This window comes from Cinclus cinclus, chromosome 4, assembly GCF_963662255.1.
Source record: "Cinclus cinclus chromosome 4, bCinCin1.1, whole genome shotgun sequence".
NCBI lineage: Eukaryota > Metazoa > Chordata > Aves > Passeriformes > Cinclidae > Cinclus > Cinclus cinclus.
In genome coordinates, this window is record NC_085049.1 from 73,177,781 (window position 1) to 73,196,122 (window position 18,342).

Sequence of the window (18,342 nt, forward strand, 5' to 3'; positions counted from 1 at the left end):
CAAATGATTCATTGTGACATCAAGTGGCCTAAAAGGGCATGGGATGCATTGTGACAGCACAGGGGTTAAGAGAAGCAAGGAACCATTGGGACCCAATGCAGGCTAACAATCTAAGAATCCCTTTTGACACCAGGGGGCGCAAAAGGACCACGGATGAACTCTGACAGCATGGGGACCTATAGAAGCAAGGAACCATTATGACACCATGAAGGCCAAGAATCAAATGGTTCATTGTGACATCAAGTGGCCTAAAAGGGCTTGGAATGCATTGTGACACCACAGAGGTTAAGAGAAGCAAGGAACCATTGTGACCCAATGCAGGCTAACAATCCAATGATCCCTTGTGACACCAATGGGCCTAAAAGTGGCAGGGATGAATTGTGAAAGCATGGGGCCCAAGTAAAACCTGGTACAATTATGCCACCATGGAGGCCAAGAATCAAATGATTCCTTGTGATATCAAGTGGCCTAAAAGGGCAGGGGATGCATTGTGACACCACAGGGGTTAAGAGAAGCAAGGATCCATTGTGACCCAATGGAGGCTAATAATCCCAGGATCCCATTTGACACCAGGGGGCGTAAAAGTGCCAGGGATGAATTGTGACAGCATGGGGCCCAATAGAAACAAGGAACCATTATGATACCATGGAGGCCAAGAATCAAATGATTCATTGTGACATCAAGTGGCCTAAAAGGGCATGGGATGCATTGTGACACCACAGATGTTAAGAGAAGCAAGGAACCATTGTGACCCAATGCAGGCTAACAATCTAAGAATCCCTTTTGACACCAGGGGGCGCAAAAGGTCCACGGATCGACTCTGACAACATGGAGACCTATAGAAGCAAGGAACCATTATGACACCATGAAGGCCAAGAATCAAATGGTTCATTGTGACATCAAGTGGCCTAAAAGGGCTTGGAATGCATTGTGACACCACAGAGGTTAAGAGAAGCAAGGAACCATTGTGACCCAATGGAGGCTAACAATCTAATGATCCCTGGTGGCACCAGGGGTTATAAAAAGGGCCAGGGATGGATTGTTACAGCACGGGGACCAATAGAAGCAAGGGTCTATTATGCCACCGTGGAGGCCAAGAATCAAATGATTCATTGTGACATCAAGTGGCCTAAAAGTGCATGGAATGCATTGTGACAGCACAGGGGTTAAGAGAAGCAAGGATCCATTGTGACCCAATGGAGGCTAATAATCCCAGCATCCCATTTGTCACCCGGGGGCGTAAAAGGGCCAGGGATGAATTGTGACAGCATGGGGCCCAATAGAAACAAGGATCCATTATGACACCATGGAGGCCAAGAATCAAATGATTCATTGTGACATCAAGTGGCCTAAAAGGGCTTGGAATGAATTGTGACACCACAGAGGTTAAGAGAAGCAAGGAACCATTGTGGCCCAATGGAGGCTAACAATCTAATGATCCCTTGTGGCACCAGGGGGTATAAAAAGGGCCAGGGATGGATTGTTACAGCACGTGGACCAATAGAAACAAGGATCTATTATGCCACCATGGAGGCCAAGATTCAAATGATTCATTGTGACATCAAGTGGCCTAAAAGGGCATGGGATGCATTGTGACAGCACAGGGGTTAAGAGAAGGAAGGATCCATTGTGTCCCAATGGAGGCTAATAATCCCAGGATCCCTTTTGACACCAGGGGGCGTAAAAGGGCCAGGGATGAATTGTGACAGCATGGGGCCCAATAGAAACAAGGAACCATTATGACACCATGGAGGCCAAGAATCAAATGATTCATTGTGACATCAAGTGGCCTAAAAGGGCATGGGATGCATTGTGACACCACAGGGGTTAAGAGAAGCAAGGAACCATTGTGACCCAATGCAGGCTAACAATCTAAGAATACCTTTTGACATCAGGGGGCGCAAAAGGACCACGGATGAACTCTGACAGCATGGGGACCAATAGAAGCAAGGAACCATTATGAAACCATGAAGGCCAAGAATCAAATGGTTCATTGTGACATCAAGTGGCCTAAAATGGCTTGGAATGCATTGTGACACCACAGAGGTTAAGAGAAGCAAGGAACCATTGTGACTCAATGCAGGCTAACAATCTAATGATCCCTTGTGACACCAATGGGCCTAAAAGTGGCAGGGATGAATTGTGAAAGCATGGGGCCCACGTAAAACCTGGTCCAATTCTGCCACCATGGAGGCCAAGAATCAAATGATTCATTGTGACATCAAGTGGCCTAAAAGGGCATGGGATGCATTGTGACACCACAGAGGTTAAGAGAAGCAAGGAACCATTGTGACCCAATGCAGGCTAACAATCTAATGATCCCTTGTCACACAAGGTGTTGTAAAAGGGCCAGGGATGAATTGTTACAGCATGGGGCCCAAGAAAAACATGGAAGCATTATGACACCATATAGACCAAGACTCAAATGATTCATTGTAACACCAAGTGGCCTAAAAGGCCATGGTATGCATTCTGACACCACAGAGGTTAAGAGAAGCAAGGAACCATTGTGACCCAATGCAGGCTAACAATCTAATGATCAATTGTGACACCAGGGGTTGTAATAGGTCCAGGGATGTGTTGTGAAATCATGGGGCACAATAAAAACAAGAAAATATTATGACACTATAGAGGCCAAGACTCAAATGATTCATTGTAACACCAAGCGGCCTAAAAGGGCATGGGATTCATTGTGACACCACAGGGGCTAAGAGAAGCAAGGAACCATTGTGACCCAATGCAGGCTAACAATCTAATGATCCATGGTGACACCAGGGGTTGTAATAGGGCCAGGGATGGATTGTGAATCTTGGGGCACAATAAAATCATGGAAATATTATGACACAAAATAGGCCAAGTCTCAAATGATTCATTGTAACACCAAGTGGCCTAAAAGGCCGTGGGATGCATTGTGACACCACAGGGGCTAAGAGAAGCAAGGAACCATTGTGACCCAATGCAGGCTAACAATCTAATGATCCCTTGACACACAAGGTGTTGTAAAAGTGCCAGGGATGAATTGTGAAAGCATGGGGCCCAAGAAAAACATGGAAACATTATGACACCATAGAGGCCAAGACTCAAATGGTTCATTGTGACATCAAGTGGCCTAAAAGGGCTTGGAATGCATTGTGACACCACAGAGGTTAAGAGAAACAAGGAACCATTGTGACCCAATGCAGGCTAACAATCTAATGATCCATTGTGACACCAGGGGTTGTAATAGGCCCAGGGATGAATTGTGAAAGCATGGGGCACAATAAAAACATGTAAATATTATGACACTATAGAGGCCAAGACTCAAATTATTCATTGTAACACCAAGCGGCCTAAAAGGGCTTGGAATGCATTGTGACACCACAAGGGCTAAGAGAAGCAAGGAACCATTGTGACCCAATGCAGGCTAACAATCTAATGATCCCTTGACACTCAAGGTGTTTTAAAAGTGCCAGGGATGAATTGTTACAGCATGGGCCCAAGAAAAACATGGAAACATTTTGACACCATAGAGGTCAAGACTCAAATGGTTCATTGTGACATCAAGTGGCCTAAAAGGGCTTGGAATGCTTTGTGACACCACAGGGGTTAAGAGAAGCAAGGAACAATTGTGACCCAATGCAGGCTAACAATCTAAGAATCCTTTTTGACACCAGGGGGCGAAAAAGGACCACGGAAGAACTGTGACAGCATGGGGACCTATAGAAGCAAGGAACCATTATGACACCATGAAGGCCGAGAATCAAATGGTTCATTGTAAGACCAAGTGGCCTAAAATGTCTTGGAATGCATTGTGACACCACAGAGGTAAAGAGAAGCCAGGAACCATTGTGACCCACTGCAGGCTAACAATCTAATTATCCATTGTGACACCAGGGGTTGTAACAGGCCCAGGGATGAATTGTGAAAGCATGGGGCCCAAGAAAAACATGGAAACATTATGACACCATAGAGGCCAAGACCCAAATGATTTATTGTAACACCAAGTGGCCTAAAAGGGCATGGGATGCATTGTGACACCACAGACGTTAAGAGAAGCAAGGAACCATTGTGGCCCAATGCAGGCTAACAATCTAATGCTCCCTTGTGACACCAGGGGGTATAAAAAGGGCCAGGGATGGATTGTTACAGCACGGGGACCAATAGAAGCAAGGGTCTATTATGCCACCGTGGAGGCCAAGAATCAAATGATTCATTGTGACATCAAGTGGCCTAAAAGGGCATGGGATGCATTGTGACACCACAGGGGTTAAGAGAAGCAAGGATCCATTGTGTCCTAATGGAGGCTAATAATCCCAGGATCCCATTTGACACCAGGGGGCGTAAAAGGGCCAGGGATGAATTGAGACAGCATGGGGCCCAATAGAAACAAGGAACCATTATGACACCATGGAGGCCAAGAATCAAATGATTCATTGTGACATCAAGTGGCCTAAAAGGGCATGGGATGCATTGTGACACCACAGAGGTTGAGAGAAGCAAGGAACCATTGTGACCCAATGCAGGCTAACAATCTACGAATCCCTTTTGACACCAGGGGGCGCAAAAGGACCACGGATGAACTCTGACAGCATGGGGACCTATAGAAGCAAGGAACCATTATGACACCATGAAGGCCAAGAATCAAATGGTTCATTGTAAGACCAAGTGGCCTAAAAGGGCTTGGAATGCATTGTGACACCACAGAGGTTAAGAGAAGCAAGGAACCATTGTGACCCAATGCAGGCTAACAATCTAATGATCCCTTGTGGCACCAGGGGTTATAAAAAGGGCCAGGGATGGATTGTTACAGCACGGGGACCAATAGAAGCAAGGATCTAATATGCCACCGTGGAGGCCAAGAATGAAATGATTCATTGTGACATCAAGTGGCCTAAAAGGGCATGGGATGCATTGTGACACCACAGGGGTTAAGAGAAGCAAGGAACCATTGTGACCCAATGCAGGCTAACAATCTAAGAATCCCTTTTGACACCAGGGGGCGCAAAAGGACCACGGATGAACTCTGACAGCATGGGGACCGATAGAAGCAAGGAACCATTATGACACCATGAAGGCCAAGAATCAAATGGTTCATTGTGACATCAAGTGGCCTAAAAGGGCTTGGAATGAATTGTGACACCACAGAGGTTAAGAGAAGCAAGGAACCATTGTGACCCAATGCAGGCTAACAATCTAATGATCCCTGGTGGCACCAGGGGGTATAAAAAGGGCCAGGGATGGATTGTTACAGCACGGGGACCAATAGAATCAAGGATCTATTATGCCACAGTGGAGGCCAAGAATCAAATGATTCATTGTGACATCAAGTGGCCTAAAAGGGCATGGGATGCATTGTGACACCATAGGGGTTAAGAGAAGCAAGGATCCATTGTGACCCAATGGAGGCTAATAATCCCAGGATCCCATTTGTCACCCGGGGGCGTAAAAGGGCCAGGGATGAATTGTGACAGCATGGGGCCCAATAGAAACAAGGATCCATTATGACACCATGGAGGCCAAGAATCAAATGATTCATTGTGACATCAAGTGGCCTAAAAGGGCATGGGATGCATTGTGACACCACAGGGGTTAAGAGAAGCAAGGAACCATTGTGACCCAATGCAGGCTAACAATCTAAGAATCCCTTTTGACACCAGGGGGCGTAAAAGGACCACGGATGAACTCTGACAGCATGGGGACCTATAGAAGAAAGGAACCATTATGACACCATGAAGGCCAAGAATCAAATGTTTCATTGTGACATCAAGTGGCCTAAAAGGGCTTGGAATGAATTGTGACACCACAGAGGTTAAGAGAAGCAAGGAACCATTGTGGCCCAATGGAGGCTAACAATCTAATGATCCCTTGTGGCACCAGGGGGTATAAAAAGGGCCAGGGATGGATTGTTACAGCACGGGGACCAATAGAAACAAGGATCTATTATGCCACCGTGGAGGCCAAGATTCAAATGATTCATTGTGACATCAAGTGGCCTAAAAGGGCATGGGATGCATTGTGACAGCACAGGGGTTAAGAGAAGCAAGGAACCATTGTGTCCCAATGGAGGCTAATAATCCCAGGATACCATTTGACACCAGGGGGCGTAAAAGGGCCAGCGATGAATTGTGACAGAATGGGGCCCAATAAAAACAAGGAACCATTATGACACCATGGAGGCCAAGAATCAAATGATTCATTGTGACATCAAGTGGCCTAAAAGGGCATGGGATGCATTGTGACACCACAGAGGTTAAGAGAAGCAAGGAACCATTGTGATCCAAAGCAGGCTAACAATCTAAGAATCCCTTTTGACACCAGGGGGCGCAAAAGGACCATGGATGAACTTGACAGCATGGGGACCTATAGAAGCAAGGAACCATTATGACACCATGAAGGCCAAGAATCAAATGGTTCATTGTGACATCAAGTGGCCTAAAAGGGCTTGGAATGCATTGTGACACCACAGGGGTTAAGAGAAGCAAGGAACAATTGTGACCCAATGCAGGCTAACAATCTAAGAATCCTTTTTGACACCAGGGGGCGAAAAAGGACCACGGAAGAACTGTGACAGCATGGGGACCTATAGAAGCAAGGAACCATTATGACACCATGAAGGCCGAGAATCAAATGGTTCATTGTAAGACCAAGTGGCCTAAAATGTCTTGGAATGCATTGTGACACCACAGAGGTAAAGAGAAGCCAGGAACCATTGTGACCCACTGCAGGCTAACAATCTAATCATCCATTGTGACACCAGGGGTTGTAACAGGCCCAGGGATGAATTGTGAAAGCATGGGGCCCAAGAAAAACATGGAAACATTATGACACCATAGAGGCCAAGACCCAAATGATTTATTGTAACACCAAGTGGCCTAAAAGGGCATGGGATGCATTGTGACACCACAGACGTTAAGAGAAGCAAGGAACCATTGTGGCCCAATGCAGGCTAACAATCTAATGCTCCCTTGTGACACCAGGGGGTATAAAAAGGGCCAGGGATGGATTGTTACAGCACGGGGACCAATAGAAGCAAGGGTCTATTATGCCACCGTGGAGGCCAAGAATCAAATGATTCATTGTGACATCAAGTGGCCTAAAAGGGCATGGGATGCATTGTGACACCACAGGGGTTAAGAGAAGCAAGGATCCATTGTGTCCTAATGGAGGCTAATAATCCCAGGATCCCATTTGACACCAGGGGGCGTAAAAGGGCCAGGGATGAATTGAGACAGCATGGGGCCCAATAGAAACAAGGAACCATTATGACACCATGGAGGCCAAGAATCAAATGATTCATTGTGACATCAAGTGGCCTAAAAGGGCATGGGATGCATTGTGACACCACAGAGGTTGAGAGAAGCAAGGAACCATTGTGACCCAATGCAGGCTAACAATCTACGAATCCCTTTTGACACCAGGGGGCGCAAAAGGACCACGGATGAACTCTGACAGCATGGGGACCTATAGAAGCAAGGAACCATTATGACACCATGAAGGCCAAGAATCAAATGGTTCATTGTAAGACCAAGTGGCCTAAAAGGGCTTGGAATGCATTGTGACACCACAGAGGTTAAGAGAAGCAAGGAACCATTGTGACCCAATGCAGGCTAACAATCTAATGATCCCTTGTGGCACCAGGGGTTATAAAAAGGGCCAGGGATGGATTGTTACAGCACGGGGACCAATAGAAGCAAGGATCTAATATGCCACCGTGGAGGCCAAGAATGAAATGATTCATTGTGACATCAAGTGGCCTAAAAGGGCATGGGATGCATTGTGACACCACAGGGGTTAAGAGAAGCAAGGAACCATTGTGACCCAATGCAGGCTAACAATCTAAGAATCCCTTTTGACACCAGGGGGCGCAAAAGGACCACGGATGAACTCTGACAGCATGGGGACCGATAGAAGCAAGGAACCATTATGACACCATGAAGGCCAAGAATCAAATGGTTCATTGTGACATCAAGTGGCCTAAAAGGGCTTGGAATGAATTGTGACACCACAGAGGTTAAGAGAAGCAAGGAACCATTGTGACCCAATGCAGGCTAACAATCTAATGATCCCTGGTGGCACCAGGGGGTATAAAAAGGGCCAGGGATGGATTGTTACAGCACGGGGACCAATAGAAGCAAGGATCTATTATGCCACAGTGGAGGCCAAGAATCAAATGATTCATTGTGACATCAAGTGGCCTAAAAGGGCATGGGATGCATTGTGACACCACAGGGGTTAAGAGAAGCAAGGATCCATTGTGACCCAATGGAGGCTAATAATCCCAGGATCCCATTTGTCACCCGGGGGCGTAAAAGGGCCAGGGATGAATTGTGACAGCATGGGGCCCAATAGAAACAAGGATCCATTATGACACCATGGAGGCCAAGAATCAAATGATTCATTGTGACATCAAGTGGCCTAAAAGGGCATGGGATGCATTGTGACACCACAGGGGTTAAGAGAAGCAAGGAACCATTGTGACCCAATGCAGGCTAACAATCTAAGAATCCCTTTTGACACCAGGGGGCGTAAAAGGACCACGGATGAACTCTGACAGCATGGGGACCTATAGAAGAAAGGAACCATTATGACACCATGAAGTCCAAGAATCAAATGTTTCATTGTGACATCAAGTGGCCTAAAAGGGCTTGGAATGAATTGTGACACCACAGAGGTTAAGAGAAGCAAGGAACCATTGTGGCCCAATGGAGGCTAACAATCTAATGATCCCTTGTGGCACCAGGGGTTATAAAAAGGGCCAGGGATGGATTGTTACAGCACGGGGACCAATAGAAACAAGGATCTATTATGCCACCGTGGAGGCCAAGATTCAAATGATTCATTGTGACATCAAGTGGCCTAAAAGGGCATGGGATGCATTGTGACACCACAGGGGTTAAGAGAAGCAAGGAACCATTGTGTCCCAATGGAGGCTAATAATCCCAGGATACCATTTGACACCAGGGGGCGTAAAAGGGCCAGCGATGAATTGTGACAGAATGGGGCCCAATAAAAACAAGGAACCATTATGACACCATGGAGGCCAAGAATCAAATGATTCATTGTGACATCAAGTGGCCTAAAAGGGCATGGGATGCATTGTGACACCACAGAGGTTAAGAGAAGCAAGGAACCATTGTGATCCAAAGCAGGCTAACAATCTAAGAATCCCTTTTGACACCAGGGGGCGCAAAAGGACCACGGATGAACTTGACAGCATGGGGACCTATAGAAGCAAGGAACCATTATGACACCATGAAGGCCAAGAATCAAATGGTTCATTGTGACATCAAGTGGCCTAAAAGGGCTTGGAATGCATTGTGACACCACAGAGGTTAAGAGAAGCAAGGAACCATTGTGACCCAATGGAGGTTAACAATCCAATGATCCCTTGTGACACTAATGGGCCTAAAAGTGGCAGGGATGAATTGTGAAAGCATGGGGCCCAAGTAAAACCTGGTACAATTCTGCCACCATGGAGGCCAAGAATCAAATGATTCATTGTGACATCAAGTGGCCTAAAAGGGCTTGGAATGCATTGTGACACCACAGAGGTTAAGAGAAGCAAGGAACCATTGTGACCCAATGCATGCTAACAATCTAATGATCCCTGGTGGCACCAGGGTTTATAAAAAGTGCCAGGGATGGATTGTTACAGCATGGGACCAATAGAATCAAGGATCTATTATGCCACCGTGGAGGTCAAGAATCAAATGATTCATTGTGACATCAAGTGGCCTAAAAGGGCATGGGATGCATTGTGACACCACAGGGGTTAAGAGAAGCAAGGAACCATTGTGACCCAATGCAGGCTAACAATCTAAGAATACCTTTTGACATCAGGGGGCGCAAAAGGACCACGGATGAACTCTGACAGCATGGGGACCTATAGAAGCAAGGAACCATTATGACACCATGAAGGCCAAGAATCAAATGGTTCATTGTAAGACCAAGTGGCCTAAAAGGGCTTGGAATGCATTGTGACACCACAGAGGTTAAGAGAAGCAAGGAACCATTGTGACCCAATGCAGGCTAACAATCTAATGATCCCTTGTCACACAAGGTGTTGTAAAAGGGCCAGGGATGAATTGTTACAGCATGGGGCCCAAGAAAAACATGGAAGCATTATGACACCATATAGACCAAGACTCAAATGATTCATTGTAACACCAAGTGGCCTAAAAGGCCATGGTATGCATTCTGACACCACAGAGGTTAAGAGAAGCAAGGAACCATTGTGACCCAATGCAGGCTAACAATCTAATGATCAATTGTGACACCAGGGGTTGTAATAGGTCCAGGGATGTATTGTGAAATCATGGGGCACAATAAAAACATGGAAATATTATGACACTATAGAGGCCAAGACTCAAATGATTCATTGTAACACCAAGCGGCCTAAAAGGGCATGGGATTCATTGTGACACCACAGGGGCTAAGAGAAGCAAGGAACCATTGTGACCCATGGCAGGCTAATAATCCCAGAATCCCATTTGACACCGGGGGTGTAATAGGGCCAGGGATGAATTGTGACAGCATGGGGCCCAATAGAAATAAGGAACCATTATGACACCATGGAGGCCAAGAATCAAATGATTCATTGTGACATCAAGTGGCCTAAAAGGGCATGGGATGCATTGTGACAGCACAGGGGCTAAGAGAAGAAAGGATCCATGGTGACACAATGCAGGCTGACAATCTAAGAATCCCTTTTGACACCCGAGGGCGAAAAAGGACCACGGATGAACTCTGACAGCATGGGGACCTATAGAAGCAAGGAACCATTATGACACCATGAAGGCTAAGAATCAAATGGTTCATTGTAAGACCAAGTGGCCTAAAAGGGCATGGAATGCATTGTGACACCACAGAGGTTAAGAGAAACAAGGAAACATTGTGACCCAATGCAGGCTAACAATCTAATGATCCATTGTGACACCAGGGGTGGTAATAGGGCCAGGGATGAATTGTGAATCATGGGGCACAATAAAATCATGGAAATATTATGACACAAAATAGGCCAAGTCTCAAATGATTCATTGTAACACCAAGTGGCCTAAAAGGCCGTGGGATGCATTGTGACACCACAGGGGCTAAGAGAAGCAAGGAACCATTGTGACCCAATGCAGGCTAACAATCTAATGATCCCTTGACACACAAGGTGTTGTAAAAGTGCCAGGGATGAATTGTGAAAGCATGGGGCCCAAGAAAAACATGGAAACATTATGACACCATAGAGGCCAAGACTCAAATGGTTCATTGTGACATCAAGTGGCCTAAAAGGGCTTGGAATGCATTGTGACACCACAGAGGTTAAGAGAAGCAAGGAACCATTGTGACCCAATGCAGGCTAACAATCTAATGATCCATTGTGACACCAGGGGTTGTAATAGGGCCAGGGATGAATTGTGAAAGCATGGGGCAAAATAAAAACATGTAAATATTATGACACTATAGAGGCCAAGACTCAAATGATTCATTGTAACACCAAGCGGCCTAAAAGGGCTTGGAATGCATTGTGACACCACAGGGGCTAAGAGAAGCAAGGAACCATTGTGACCCAATGCAGGCTAACAATCTAATGATCCCTTGACACTCAAGGTGTTTTAAAAGTGCCAGGGATGAATTGTTACAGCATGGGCCCAAGAAAAACATGGAAACATTTTGACACCATAGAGGTCAAGACTCAAATGGTTCATTGTGACATCAAGTGGCCTAAAAGGGCTTGGAATGCATTGTGACACCACAGGGGTTAAGAGAAGCAAGGAACCATTGTGACCCAATGCAGGCTAACAATCTAAGAATCCTTTTTGACACCAGGGGGCGAAAAAGGACCACGGAAGAACTGTGACAGCATGGGGACCTATAGAAGCAAGGAACCATTATGACACCATGAAGGCCAAGAATCAAATGGTTCATTGTAACACCAAGTGGCCTAAAAGGGCATGGGATGCATTGTGACACCACAGGGGTTAAGAGAAGCAAGGAACCATTGTGGCCCAATGCAGGCTAACAATCTAATGCTCCCTTGTGACACCAGGGGGTATAAAAAGGGCCAGGGATGGATTGTTACAGCACGGGGACCAATAGAAGCAAGGATATATTATGCCACCGTGGAGGCCAAGAATCAAATGATTCATTGTGACATCAAGTGGCCTAAAAGGGCATGGGATGCATTGTGACAGCACAGGGGTTAAGAGAAGCAAGGATCCATTGTGACCCAATGGAGGCTAATAATCCCAGGATCCCATTTGACACCAGGGGGCGTAAAAGGGCCAGGGATGAATTGTGACAGCATGGGGCCCAATAGATACAAGGAACTATTATGCCACCATGGAGGCCAAGAATCAAATGATTCATTGTGACATCAAGTGGCCTAAAAGGGCATGGGATGCATTGTGACACCACAGAGTTTAAGAGAAGTAAGGAACCATTGTGACCCAATGCAGGCTAACAATCTAATGATCCATTGTGACACCAGGGGTTGTAATAGGCCCAGGGATGAATTGTGAAAGCATGGGGCACAATAAAAACATGGAAAGATTATGACACAATAGAGGCCACGACTCAAATGATTCATTGTAGGACCAAGTGGCCTAAAAGGCCATTGGATGCATTGTGACACCACAGGGGCTAAGAGAAGCAAGGAACCATTGTGACCCAATGCAGGCTAACAATCTAATGATCCATTGTGACACCAGGGGGCCTAAAATGGCCAGGGCTGGATTGTTACAGCACGGGGACCAATAGAAGCAAGGATCTATTATGCCACCTTGGAGGCCAAGAATCAAATGATTCATTGTGACATCAAGTGGCCTAAAAGGGCATGGGATGCATTGTGACACCACAGGGGTTAAGAGAAGCAAGGAACCATTGTGACCCAATGCAGGCTAACCATCTAATGCTCCCTTGGGGCACTAGGGGATATAAAAAGGGCCAGGGATGGATTGCTACAGCACGGGGACCAATAGAAGCAAGGATCTGTTATGTCACCATGGAGGCCAAGAATCAAATGATTCATTGTGACATCAAGTGGCCTAAAAGGGCATGGGATGCATTGTGACACCGCAGGGGTTAAGAGAAGCAAGGATCCATTGTGACCCAATGGAGGCTAATAATCCCAGGATCCCATTTGACACCAAGGGGCGTAAAAGGGCCAGGGATGAATTGTGACAGCATGGGGCCCAATAGAAACAAGGAACCATTATGCCACCATGGAGGCCAAGAATCAAATGATTCATTGTGACATCAAGTGGCCTAAAAGGGCATGGGATGCATTGTGACACCACAGAGGTTAAGAGAAGCAAGGATCCATTGTATCCCAATGCTTGCTAAAAATCTAATGATCCCTTGTTACACCAGGGGGCCTAAAATGGCCAGGGATGGATTGTTAGAGCACGGGGACCAACAGAATCAAGGATTTATTATGCCACCATAGAGGCCAAGACCCAAATGATTCATTGTAACACCAAGTGGCCTAAAAGGGCATGGGATGCATTGTGACACCACAGGGACTAAGAGAAGGAAGGATCCATTGTGACCCAATGCAGGCTAACAATCTAATGATCCATTGTGACACCAGAGGTTGTAATAGGGCCAGGGATGAATTGTGAAAGCATGGGGCACAATAAAAATATGGGAATATTATGACACCATGGAGGCCAAGACTCAAATGATTCATTGTAACACCAAGCAGCCTAAAAGGGCTTGGAATGCATTGTGACACCACAGGGGCTAAGAGAAGCAAGGATCCATTGTGACCCAATGCAGGCTAACAATCTAATGATCCCTTGTGGCACCAGGGGCTATAAAAAGGGCCAGGGATGGATTGTTACAGCACGGGCACCAATAGAAACAAGGATCTATTATGCCACCGTGGAGGCCAAGAATGAAATGATTCATTGTGACATCAAGTGGCCTAAAAGGGCATGGGATGCATTGTGACACCACAGAGGTTAAGAGAAGCAAGGAACCATTGTGACCCAATGCAGGCTAACAATCCAATGATCCCTTGTGACACCAATGGGCCTAAAAGGGGCAAGGATGAATTGTGAAAGCATGGGGCCCAAGTAAAACCTGGTACAATTCTGCCACCATGGAGGCCAAGAATGAAATGATTCATTGTGACATCAAGTGGCCTAAAAGGGCATGGGATGCATTGTGACACCACAGGGGTTAAGAGAAGCAAGGATCCATTGTGTCCCAATGGAGGCTAATAATCCCAGGATCCCATTTGACACCAGGGGGCGTAAAAGGGCCAGGGATGAATTGTGACAGCATGGGGCCCCATAGAAACAAGGATCCATTATGACACCATGGAGGCCAAGAATCAAATGATTCATTGTGACATCAAGTGGCCTAAAAGGGCATGGGATGCATTGTGACACCACAGAGGTTAAGAGAAGCAAGGATCCATTGTGATCCAAAGGAGGCTAATAATCCAATGATCCCTTGTGACACCAATGGGCCTAAAAGGGGCAGGGATGAATTGTGAAAGCATGGGGCCCAAGTAAAACCTGGTACAATTATGCCACCATGGAGGCCAAGAATCAAATGATTCATTGTGACATCAAGTGGCCTAAAAGGGCTTGGAATGCATTGTGACACCACAGAGGTTAAGTGAAGAAAGGAACCTTTGTGACCCAATGCAGACTAACAATCTAATGATCCCTTGTGGCACCAGGGGGTATAAAAAGGGCCAGGGATGGATTGTTACAGCACGGGGACCAATAGAAACAAGGATCTATTATGCCACCATGGAGGCCAAGAATCAAATGATTCATTGTGACATCATGTGGCCTAAAAGGGCATGGGATGCATTGTGACACCACAGAGGTTAAGAGAAGCAAGGAACCATTGTGACCAAAGGGAGGCTAACAATCTAATGATCCCTTGTGACACCAATGGGCCTAAAAGGGGCAAGGATGAATTGTGAAAGCATGGGGCCCAAGTAAAACCTGGTACAATTCTGTCTCCATGGAGGCCAAGAATCAAATGATTCATTGTGACATCAAGTGGCCTAAAAGGGCATGGGATGCATTGTGACACCACAGGGGTTGAGAGAAGCAAGGAACCATTGTGACCCAATGGAGGCTAATAATCCCAGGATCCCATTTGACACCAGGGGGAGTAAAAGGGCCAGGGATGAATTGAGACAGCATGGGGCCCAATAGAAACAAGGAACCATTATGACACCATGGAGGCCAAGAATCAAATGATTCATTGTGACATCAAGTGGCCTAAAAGGGCATGGGATGCATTGTGACACCACAGAGGTTAAGAGAAGCAAGGAACCATTGTGACTCAATGCAGGCTAACAATCTAAGAATCCCTTTTGACACCAGGGGGCGCAAAAGGACCACGGATGAACTTGACAGCATGGGGACCTATAGAAGCAAGGAACCATTATGACACCATGAAGGCCAAGAATCAAATGGTTCATTGTGACATCAAGTGGCCTAAAAGGCCTTGGAATGCATTGTGACACGACAGAGGTTAAGAGAAGCAAGGAACCATTGTGACCCAATGGAGGCTAACAATCCAATGATCCCTTGTGACACCAATGGGCCTAAAAGTGGCAGGGATGAATTGTGAAAGCATGGGGCCCAAGTAAAACCTGGTACAATTCTGCCACCATGGAGGCCAAGAATCAAATGATTCATTGTGATATCAAGTGGCCTAAAAGGGCAGGGGATGCATTGTGACACCACAGGGGTTAAGAGAAGCAAGGATCCATTGTGACCCAGTGGAGGCTAATAATCCCAGGATCCCATTTGACACCAGGGGGCGTAAAAGGGCCAGGGATGAATTGTGACAACATGGGGCCCAATAGAAACAAGGAACCATTATGACACCATGGAGGCCAAGAATCAAATGATTCATTGTGACATCAAGTGGCCTAAAAGGGCTTGGAATGCATTGTGACACCACAGAGGTTAAGAGAAGCAAGGAACCATTGTGACCCAATGGAGGCTAACAATCTAATGATCCCTGGTGGCACCAGGGGTTATAAAAAGGGCCAGGGATGGATTGTTACAGCACGGGGACCAATAGAAGCAAGGGTCTATTATGCCACCGTGGAGGCCAAGAATCAAATGATTCATTGTGACATCAAGTGGCCTAAAAGGGCATGGGATGCATTGTGACACCACAGGGGTTAAGAGAAGCAAGGATCCATTGTGTCCTAATGGAGGCTAATAATCCCAGGATCCCATTTGACACCAGGGGGCGTAAAAGGGCCAGGGATGAATTGAGACAGCATGGGGCCCAATAGAAACAAGGAACCATTATGACACCATGGAGGCCAAGAATCAAATGATTCATTGTGACATCAAGTGGCCTAAAAGGGCATGGGATGCATTGTGACACCACAGAGGTTAAGAGAAGCAAGGAACCATTGTGACCCAATGCAGGCTAACAATCTACGAATCCCTTTTGACACCAGGGGGCGCAAAAGGACCACGGATGAACTCTGACAGCATGGGGACCTATAGAAGCAAGGAACCATTATGACACCATGAAGGCCAAGAATCAAATGGTTCATTGTAAGACCAAGTGGCCTAAAAGGGCTTGGAATGCATTGTGACACCACAGAGGTTAAGAGAAGCAAGGAACCATTGTGACCCAATGCAGGCTAACAATCTAATGATCCCTTGTGGCACCAGGGGTTATAAAAAGGGCCAGGGATGGATTGTTACAGCACGGGGACCAATAGAAGCAAGGATCTAATATGCCACCGTGGAGGCCAAGAATGAAATGATTCATTGTGACATCAAGTGGCCTAAAAGGGCATGGGATGCATTGTGACACCACAGGGGTTAAGAGAAGCAAGGAACCATTGTGACTCAATGCAGGCTAACAATCTAAGAATCCCTTTTGACACCAGGGGGCGCAAAAGGACCACGGATGAACTCTGACAGCATGGGGACCTATAGAAGCAAGGAACCATTATGACACCATGAAGGCCAAGAATCAAATGGTTCATTGTGACATCAAGTGGCCTAAAAGGGCTTGGAATGAATTGTGACACCACAGAGGTTGAGAGAAGCAAGGAACCATTGTGACCCAATGCAGGCTAACAATCTAATGATCCCTGGTGGCACCAGGGGGTATAAAAAGGGCCAGGGATGGATTGTTACAGCACGGGGACCAATAGAAGCAAGGATCTATTATGCCACAGTGGAGGCCAAGAATCAAATGATTCATTGTGACATCAAGTGGCCTAAAAGGGCATGGGATGCATTGTGACACCACAGGGGTTAAGAGAAGCAAGGATCCATTGTGTCCCAATGGAGGCTAATAATCCCAGGATCCCATTTGACACCAGGGGGCGTAAAAGGGCCAGCGGTGAATTGTGACAGCATGGGGCCCAATAGAAACAAGGATCCATTATGACACCATGGAGGCCAAGAATCAAATGATTCATTGTGACATCAAGTGGCCTAAAAGGGCATGGGATGCATTGTGACACCACAGATGTTAAGAGAAGCAAGGAACCATTGTGACCCAATGCAGGCTAACAATCTAAGAATCCCTTTTGACACCAGGGGGCGCAAAAGGACCACGGATGAACTCTGACAGCATGGGGACCTATAGAAGCAAGGAACCATTATGACACCATGAAGGCCAAGAATCAAATGGTTCATTGTGACATCAAGTGGCCTAAAAGGGCTTGGAATGCATTGTGACACCACAGAGGTTAAGAGAAGCAAGGAACCATTGTGACCCAATGGAGGCTAACAATCTAATGATCCCTGGTGGCACCAGGGGTTATAAAAAGGGCCAGGGATGGATTGTTACAGCACGGGGACCAATAGAAGCAAGGATCTATTATGCCACAGTGGAGGCCAAGAATGAAATGATTCATTGTGACATCAAGTGGCCTAAAAGGGCATGGGATGCATTGTGACACTGTTAGCATATACATATACATTTAATAGTTAGTGGTAGTAATGCTAAGGCTGCAGTTTGTAGCTAGTGCAAGGTAGGCCCTGGGAACTAAGCCAGGGAATGTGCTGAGCTACAGAATAATGAGTTAAGGGCCAGTGGGGCGAAGAAGGACCAACTGGTTATTTATAGGAACAGTAGGGAATTTACTGATGAAGTACAATAAACAGGTGTGGGATTAATCTATAGTTCTAGTTTAGACAAGCATGTAGGATTTATAACCGTTAGAAAGGTATCTTATTGTCTTAACTTAGGCAGGCGTGCAAGAGTTATAACCTTTAGAAATGTTATCTCGAAAATGACTGCTGCCTTTGATGTGAAGTATGTGGACCATAGCATGTAGCCATGGTGAAGCAAGATTTGTAAAAGGGTATAAAACTGTGTAAGATTCACTAAGGGGTTGGGACTTTGACTTTGGAC

General features: G+C 46.2%; 1 protein-coding gene across 1 annotated transcript in view; it reads left to right on the forward strand.

The window, feature by feature from the left end:
- LOC134043854 (uncharacterized) overlaps window positions 1–18,342 on the forward strand; it is a 188,506-nt gene that overhangs the window by 164,188 nt on the left and 5,976 nt on the right. The gene's annotated exons all lie outside the window — the stretch shown is intronic.